At 37.5% G+C, this 8,522-nt stretch overlaps 1 pseudogene; it reads right to left on the reverse strand.

Annotated features, from left to right (window-relative positions):
- Nucleotides 1-762: 762 nt before the first annotated feature.
- LOC150018752 (NF-kappa-B inhibitor beta pseudogene) lies at nucleotides 763-6,071 on the reverse strand (annotated as a pseudogene).
- Nucleotides 6,072-8,522: the final 2,451 nt, after the last annotated feature.

Raw genomic sequence — 8,522 nt, forward strand, 5'->3', positions numbered from 1 at the left:
GAGTACTTTTTTTCTCTAATTCCACTTAGAATAATGCCTTCAAGGTCTATTCATATTTTGCATGTGGGAAGATTTTATTCTTTTTTATGGCTAATATTCATTACACACACACACACACACACACACACATCAGAATTTCTTTATTCATGCATCCATGGACACTTAGGTTGTTCCTGTGTCTTGTCTATTGTAAATAATGTTGCTTAAACATGAGGAGTGAAAATATCTTTTTGAGCTAAGTTTTTGTTCCCTTTGGTTATATTACCAGGAGTGGAATTGCTGAATCATGTGGTAGTTCTATGGTTTCCACAGTGGTTGTACCAAGATACAATCCCAACAGTGCACAAGGGTTAGCTTTTCTCCACATCCACACCACCATTTGTTATATCTTGTCTTTTTGATGATGGCAGTCTAACAGGTATGAGGTGACATTTCATTGTGGTTTTAATTTGCATCCTTTCTAGTGACTAGTGACATGTATATACAACAACTTTTCACATACGTTTTGGTCTTTTCTATATCTTATTTAGAGAAATACAAGTTCAGGTATTTTTTCCATTTTTTATTTGAGTTATTTGATTTTTTTGCTGTTAAGTTGTATGAGTTCATAATGTATTTTGTATACTCATCCCTTATCAGATGTATGATTTGCAAGTATCTGTTTCTGCTATTTATGTTGTCTTTTCACTTTCTTTTGCTGTGCAGAAGCTTTTTAGATTGGTGTTATCTCACTTGTTTATTTTATTTATTTATTTATTTTTCTTTGTCAGAATTGGGATTTTATTAAATTGGAAATTCTATTAATAACTAAGTCAGATGGGGTCATCTGGGAGAGGTTTGGAGGCTTGGGCAGAAGGTATCCGGTTTGGGGTCCGGCCACTGTGGACCACGATGTCGTCATATTCATCGCCCTCATCCCCACTGTCACTGTCGCTGTCGCTACTGCTGCTGCAGGGGCCAGGCTTGTTGTCCTCATCCTCAGGTTTAGGGGCACCATGCGCACGGAGGAGGCGGGCGAGGATGGGGTCAGGTCGGAGCATGGCACTGCCCAGGGGGTGCAGCCACCGTACATGCGGGCAGCAGGGTCAGCGCCTGCCTTCAGGAGAAACTCCAGCACATCGGCTGCTTGGACTTCCACTGCCAAGTGCAGGGGGCTCCGGCCGCATGTGGGCTCCGGTTTGTTGAGGTCAGCTCCGGCCTCCTGGAGTTGTCGGACCATCTCTACATCTTTGTGGATGATAGCCACATGGAGTGGAGTGTGGCCATCACAGTTTTCAGCCTCCAGCTGCAGCTTCCAGTCCTCACTCTCATCCTCTTCCTTCTCCAAGTTGGGTTCAGGGTTCAAGGCAACAGGGGTATGGTCGGTGTCAGGGATGTGGTCCAGGTCCTGAGTGAGGTAGGCGTTGGGGGCTTCCCTGAGGCGCTGCAGACGGGGCTGGAGCAGCACTCGAGCACAGGCGTGTGCCCCCACACGGCAGGCCAGGTGCAGAGCTGTGTGATCCCCACGCTCTGCCACGTGCAACCCAGAGCCCGCTGTGTACAACTTCTCCACTGTGGATGCCTCCCCCAGGATGGCTGCCAGGTGCAGGGCTGTCTGGCCCAGGTCATTCTGCAGGTCCAGGTACTCAGTGCCAGCCGCATAGCCCAGGAGGAAATCCAGGAAGGGCTCATGCTGATGAATCACTGCCAAGTGCAGTGCCGTGTCCCCATCCTCAGTGACGTAACCGAAGTCACTTGTTTATTTTTTGTTCTGTTGCTTGTACTTTAGGTGTCATATCAAAAAAAAAAAAAAAAAATTACTGCCAAGATCTATGTCAAGGTGCTCTTTTCTTATGTTTTCTTCTAGGAGCTTCATGGTTTCATGTTTATGTTTAAGTCTTGAATCCCTTTTAAGTTAATTTTGGTGAATGGTTTAAGGTAGTGGATCAGTTTCATTCTTTTACATGGGGATACTATCAATAATTAATTGACATGTAAGTGCACTAAATTTTCCAGTTGAAAGATACAGAATGGCTGATGTAAAAATGATCCAACAATATGCTGCCAAGAAGAAATGAACTATCTCCTTAAAGGAACATATAGACCAAGAGTAAAGATGGAAAAAGACATTTCAAGCAAATGGTAATCAAAAAATAATAAAAGCAGGAGTAACTATACTTATGTCATATAAAATGGAGTTTAAATTAAAGGTGGGAAAAAAGAGAAAATATGTAGTTATATAAATGTCAAAAGGTCAATATATCAATAGATTTATATATAGTAATTGAACAGTAATATGATAATAGTTTATAACTTTAATATCCTGCTATTAACAATGGATAGATCATCCTGATAATAAGGAAATATTTGGATTTGAACAAAACTATAGATTAGATAGACCTGACAGATATATACAGAATATTATATTCTACAACAACAGAATATACATTCTTCTCAAGTAAGCATGGAATATTCTCTAGGATGGGCCATACTGTAGGCAATAAATAGATAGATAAATAAATAAATAAATAAATAAGTCTTAGCAAATTTAAGATTAAAAATTATGCCAAATATATTCTCTGACTACAGTGGCAAGAAACTAGAAATCAGTAGCAAGAGGAAAAGTAGAAAATTTATGAACACATGAAAATTAAAAAGTGCTCTCCTGAACAACCAATGGATCAAAAAAGAAATTAAAGAGGAAATATGTAAGAAATTTTTGAGAAACAAAAATAGAAACACAGCATACCATAACTTGTAAAATGTAGCAAAAGTGGTTCTAAGAGGGAAGTCCTAGAAATAAATCCATATAAAGCCAGAAAGATTGCAACTAGAGATCCTAACTCTATATCTTAAGGAACTAAAAGAGAATAAACTGAGTCCAATTTAACAGAATAAAAGATATAATGAAGATTAGAGAAGAAATAAATAAAATAAAAAAATGTTAAACTAAGAGTTAGTCCTCTTAAAAGATAAACAGAATTAATAAACTCATAGCTAGAATAACCAGAGAAAAAAGAGAAAATACCCAAATAAAAAGTTATAAATTAAAAAGGAGACATTAGAATAGATACCACAAAAGTTAAAAAGATCATATGACACTGTTATGAACAACTATATGCCAACATTCAGGTCAACCTAGAGAAATGGAATAATTTTTAGAAACATATAACTCACCAAGACTAAATCGCGAAGAAATAGAAAATCTGAAAAGACCAAGTGTAAGTGAGGAGATTAAATCAGTAATTAAAAATGTCCAAACAAAGCCCAGGACCAGATAGCTTCACTGGTGAATTTTACCAAATATTTAAAGAAGAACTGACAACAATCCTTCTCAAACTCTTCCAAAAAAATTGAAAAGGAAAATACGCTTTCAACTCTTTATATGAGACCACCATTACCCTGATAACAAAAATGGAAAAGCACACTACTAGAAATTAAAATATAGTCCAATATCCCTAATGAATATAGATGTAAAAATTATCAATAAAATACTAGAAAACTAAATTTGACAGCTAATTAGAAGATAATTCACCATGACCAAGTGGAATTTATTCCTGGGATGCAAGAATGGTTCAACATAGACATATCAATCAATGTGATACATAACATTAATAAAATGAAAGGAAAGAATTTATGATCCGCTCCACAGATGTAGAAAATGCATTTGGCAAAATTCAACGTCCATTCATAATTTAAAAAGAGCAATTCTAAACAAATTGGGCATAGAAGAAATATATATCAAAATAATAAAAGTCATGCATAAGCCCACAGCTGACATCATACTCAATGGTGAAAGGTTAAAAGCTTTTCCTCCAAGAATGTTAACCAAAAAAGATGACTTATTATTGCCATTTTGTTCATTGTTATCCAGTTTTGTAGATCCATGCTTCTTCTTATCCTGCAGTTCTTGATTTCTGTGTTTTGATGTCTTTTGATATCAGTATGTTTTGGCTTCTTAATCATGTTCTTTTATATAATTATCACAGGATTTTTCCTTGTGGTTGTCATGAGACTTACATAAAATATTTAAACTGATAACAACTTAACATCAACAAAATTTGCAAACTTTGTACTTTTACTACTCCCTCAAATTTTAGGTTATTCTGTTGCAATTTACATGTTTTATATTGTGCAATTAATAACAGATTCTTGTAGTTAAAGTTATTTTTACTACACTTATTTTTTAAACTTTTAAACTAGGGATGTAAGTGAATTTCACACCAACCATGACCATATTTCAGAATCTAACTATGACTATATATTTAGCATTGCCAGTGAGACTGCACTGTCTTTTTATGTTTGTTTTTATAATATTAATTAGCATTTTTTTCCTTCAGATAAGAAAACTCTTTAGCATTTCTTATAAGGCAGGTCTGGTGGGAGTCAATTCCCTTAGCTTTTATTTGTTCAGGCAAGTTTTTACACCCTCCTTTGTTTCTGAAGGACAGTTTTGCCGGGTATAGAATTTTGTGTTGAGAAATAGCTGGTAGTCTTATGGAGTTCTCTTGTATGTAACCTCTCTGTTTCCTCTTGTGCTCTTAAAATTTTTTCTTTGTCTTTGACTCTTGACGATTTAATTACAATGCATCTCGGTGTTGCCCTATTCAGTTCAATCTATTTGGGGTCCTTTAGGCCTCATGGATCTGAATGTCCACCTCTTCTCCACAGGTTCAGGAAGTTTACATCTATATTGCTTTAAGTATACTTTCTGTCTCTCTTTTCTCCTCTGGAATTCTGATAATGCAAATATTGCTTCTTTTCATTGTATCCCAACATTCCCATTAGCGTGCCTCACTCCTTTTTATTTATTTTTTCTCTTTTTTTATTTTTATTTTTCTGACTAGGTAATTTCTAGTATCTTCCTTCAGGGAGATCATTGTATTATTCTGCATGAATCCATCTACTTTAAAAGTTTCTATTGAATTCTTAATTCTTCACTTCAATTGTATTTTCCAACTCTAGGATTTCTAGTATTTTTATTTTGTTTTGTTTTGTGATGGTTGCTATTTTCTTGTCAAACTTCTCATTTTGTTCATGCATTGTTTTTCTAATTTTGTTTAGTTGTCTGTTTTTTGTTTTTGTTTCTGTTTTTGGTATCCTTAAGATAATTATTCCTAATTCTTCATCTGACATAAATTTCTATTTCTTTAAGGTAAGTTATTACAACTTTATTAGTTTCTTTGGGTGATATTATATTTATGATTTTTATGTTATTTGATTCCTTACATTGGTATCTATACATGAATAATCGGGCTCCTCTCACAGATTTTACAGGTTTGCTTTGATAGGCACAGTTCTATGATATACCAGTTAGCTCAGTTTGAGCTCTGGGTATATCTGCTGTCATGTCATTGGGCAGATGAAGCCTGCTATTATTATCAGTTTTTGAGACTGTTAGGACTCTGAGGACAGGGGTTAGGATCATGCCAGTGGCTGAAAACAATTGGATAAGACTAGTGGCCTGGTCCCCTGCCCAAGTGAAGCTATATAGTAGACTTCACAGTTGTCTGGATTCTCTAGACAGACTTACTAGATGTTCAGGACTGGGCAGTATATCCAGTGTTAAATGGGGCTATGTATTGACTTCTTTTTCTAGCAGAATAGTAAAATGGGACACTAGGCTTATACAGCTTGCTGTTTGGGGACCTGAATGAAGCCAGAACATGTAATTTATTGGTCAAGTGCAGACACTGGTTTTGTTCTGTGCTTGAGGAACCACTGGCTGTTCTCTGTTCAAGTGCCACTGTACATAGACCTGCTGAATGGGCTATGAAGCTTTTCACAGGCACTGTTTACATTTCCTGGTCAGACAAATAAAGGCTGTATTCGCTGATGAGTGGGGCTACAAATCCTATTCCCTGCCCAGGCACAGCCAGAGAAACATCTCTAAAGCTGATAAAGCTCTTTGTTTGTTGTCTTAACTCAAGCTGACCTGCACCCCAAGTTCCCCGGCCAAACAAGGCCACTGGCTTGGCTTTGCAAACTATTGGTTCTGCCTGTCTACCTCTTGGATCATATGCTTCTGGGAAATACAGCTTCAAGGAGTTGTCACCAGTCCTTCTGGTCAGAAGGGAGCAGACGCTCTTCATGGTGAGTGGGACTGTAATTTAGCTCCTGGTCTAGGCCGGAGAAGGAGGGGCCACTCCAGGCTACTCTCCATTTCCCAAACAACCTCTTTGATTGAAAGAGGCCAGAGCAAGCTGCAGCCTTGGTTATAAATTAATGTTTCTTTCTGTGAATAGTGCAGAAATAGTCCACACCCAGTACTGGCTTTGCTTTGGGAATGATCAGCTCTCTCTGCTGGCATCTCAGCTCAGGCACCAAAGGCTCAAACTGCTTCCAAGAGTTGTCATCAGGCCTTCTGGTCAGATGGGGCCCGATGACCCTCTTCAAAATGGTCGGGGCTATGACTCAGCTCCTTGCCTGGGCATGGGCAATTCTGACTCTAGGGCAGGCATGACTCCTTGTTTGAGGACCTAAATTAGGCAGATTTGCATTTTGCTAAATTCCCTGGTCAGAGTGCTCTTCTGACTTGGTTCTACAAGTGAGCAAAACCTCTGGTTGGGATTACTCCTTGGGCACTGCAGGTATAAACTTGGTCTGCCAAGATCCCTGTGCCACCCCTGCTTCTATAACACAGTCAGATTCCCAGTGATTGAGCTCTGCAGATTCCCCTACAATCCCTATAGTGTAGATGAGAATAGGGACTCTCTCAAAGTGACCCATTAGCATGCTGGGGGTGAGAATTGGAGGTTGGTCTCCCCTCCCCAACCCCCACCCCGGCCACATTCATTTTTCTCGCTGGAGAAACCAGAGGCTCAGAAGAGACTTCTTTGCATGGTGCTGCACTAGTCTGGGGGAGGGGCAATGTAGTCAATTTGTACCCACTCCTCTTACCCTTATAATGTATTTTTTCTTCTTTGGTGCAGGAATATGCTTCAGCCTCACCCCTGTGTTCTAGAATTCTCTCAGTTGTGTCTTGTTCTTGAACAGTTGTGGATTGTTCTTCTTATGAGGGGGAGTGAAGTCAAGAATAACATATATTCTCATCTTAGTGATGGCACTATTCTATTTTGTATTATTAATTGATCTCTCATAATAATTACGCCAAGAAGTTCACCTCTGTGGAGGAATATGCAGAAGTAGCACATGACAAGTTGAGTATATCTGCCCTTCAGGAACCTTAGTTAGCAAAATTTAAAAGAAATAAAAACTAACAGTCACTGCAGAAACACTATACTCATTGAAATAATTCTCTCCCCTATTGCTTTATGTATGGAACAATCAAATCTATTTCAAAACAAGTCCTTAGCAGTGGAAAATTAGGAAATGTATTCTGCTAGTCATGTATTTAAAAAATGTAGGTGATACATCAGTGTAACTCATATTTCTTCTCAAAAATAATACTGTTTGGTTATTTAATGCAAGAGAAACAGAAAGTATATATTAAAGTGATATAATTTTAAAGTGTCCATAGGAGCATGTTATAGCTCTGTAAAAATATCTGTGATTCTTTAGAATGGACAATGAATTTAGAAGAATTCATGTTGTGGTTATGAAACCACATGAAAGCATCATGGCCAAAAATAACAGCTTTCTACAGAATACCAACAAAAACTGTTTGTTTAGCATAAGAATTGGGGATATTTTTTAAGTACAAATATATTTCTTCTTGCTATAGAATAATTGATTCAAAATTTCTGTGGGTTGATTCTGTTCATTTGTATTTTAAAAACAGCAGAGTGATTCTGATATCAGTAAACTACTAGTCTCACGGATGCCAGATTCCACTGAAACTCAATTTGAGTTTCCTCATCTTTATTGCTACCAGTAATAAAATTAGTCACATGCATTCGTATAGGCAAATGTCTAGAAGAGGAAAGTAGATGGTAACATGTTAACAAATAGTGATGTAGAACACTCCAAACCGAGCTTGCATGTGGCAAGTGCTATAGAATGGAGAAATGAGATAAGGACCAAAAACAGAGGGGTGAACTAAAGGTTTGTTTATAGAACAAGCGAAGACACCAAAATCACACAGCAACAAATGTGACTTCTCTAATGTTACTAAACAATTTAGAATAAAATAAGGCAGTGACATGGAAATAGTTCCTTTAATAAGGTCTTGCGATTGCTCATCTTAATGGCATCTTCAATAAAAGAAAAAATTTTTTAAAAGAAAGAAAATTTCCCAATCAACATCTCTGAGAAGCTACTGGAGACTGTGTTTCAATAAAGTTAGGGTAAAATTAAGAACCAGAAGTCATAAGATACAGGGGAAAGGAATGAGTTTAGAATATTCATGAAATGAGAGCAAAATAGGAAGTCCCAGGACGATGGCTGTGTAGCAGTTCTTGAAAGCCACCAGGTTAGAAAGGGGCAGGAAGTCTGGAGAGCTTCAGAGTGGCTATTCCTCAGAAAGCAAATAAATCTGATAATTTATTCAAGAGATATAATCATGTGGATGTTGAGTTGAGAAACATTTTGGAAAGCTATGGGATGGATGTTAAGGAAAAACTATCACATCATCATTCTAGGTT

Source organism: Furipterus horrens, unplaced genomic scaffold (genome assembly GCF_987537825.1).
Source record: "Furipterus horrens unplaced genomic scaffold, mFurHor1.1.pri manual_scaffold_2, whole genome shotgun sequence".
In the NCBI taxonomy this organism is placed as follows: domain Eukaryota; kingdom Metazoa; phylum Chordata; class Mammalia; order Chiroptera; family Furipteridae; genus Furipterus; species Furipterus horrens.